The sequence below is a fragment of the Neoarius graeffei genome, chromosome 2 (assembly GCF_027579695.1).
Source record: "Neoarius graeffei isolate fNeoGra1 chromosome 2, fNeoGra1.pri, whole genome shotgun sequence".
Lineage (NCBI taxonomy): Eukaryota > Metazoa > Chordata > Actinopteri > Siluriformes > Ariidae > Neoarius > Neoarius graeffei.
Window position 1 is genome coordinate 53,178,553 of NC_083570.1, and position 978 is coordinate 53,179,530.

Below are 978 nucleotides of genomic sequence, written 5' to 3' on the forward strand. Positions count from 1 at the left end.
ATCACATCAAGAAAGCACTTCAGAACTGTGGGTATCCCAACTGGGCTTTTTTCAAGAGCAGAAAAAGGAACATAACGGACAAGGAGGATAACAGGAACAAACTCAAGAACATTGTCATTCCCTACATTTCTGGTCTATCTGAGAAACTCAGGAGGATCTACAAACACAACATTCCGGTACATTTCAGACCCAGTAACACCCTGAAGCAGAAACTGGTCCACCCTAAGGACAGAATAGCCAGACACAAACAAGACAATGTCGTGTATGCAATTCAGTGCAGTGCGGAATGCACGGACTCGTATATTAGGGAAACAAAACAACCGCTTCACAGGCGCATGGCTCAACACAGGAGATCCAGTTCCTCAGGCCAGGACTCTGCTGTCTATCTTCATCTTAACAACAAAGGACACTCATTTCAGGATTGTACCATACGCATTTTAGCCAGAGAGGATCGTTGGTATGAGTGAGGAGTTACCTGGAACGGCCATCACTGAACAGAGGTGGTGGTCTAAGACATCATTTATCAGCCACCTACAATGCAGTCCTTGGCACACTTCCCAGACAACTGAATACACACCAAAACCCAGCTGTTTTCAGTGACTCACAAGAGGACAGAGAGAGCCAACTATCCATTGATCATCCCAACAACTCTCTAGGCCGTTCACACCCAGCCCCCAGTGACCCACACCAACAGGATGACTCAACGACACCTTAGGATTGCTTTTCATCCATGAGAGGATAAATACCTGATACTCCCTATTAGTCAGACAGAACTGAAGAAGCCTTTCGGATGAGAGGTGAAACGTCTTCAAGAATCTTCAAGCAAGTCCAGTTGCTCTCTTTTACCACCCACTGCTCCATTATCGCCTGCAAGCTTTAAAGTGCATATCCTGGACCAAATTCTTTTTTTTATATGAAAGTATGTCCCTTTACACACTCATCCAGAAGGGTAATTTTGCACAAGGCCATCTGTCTACA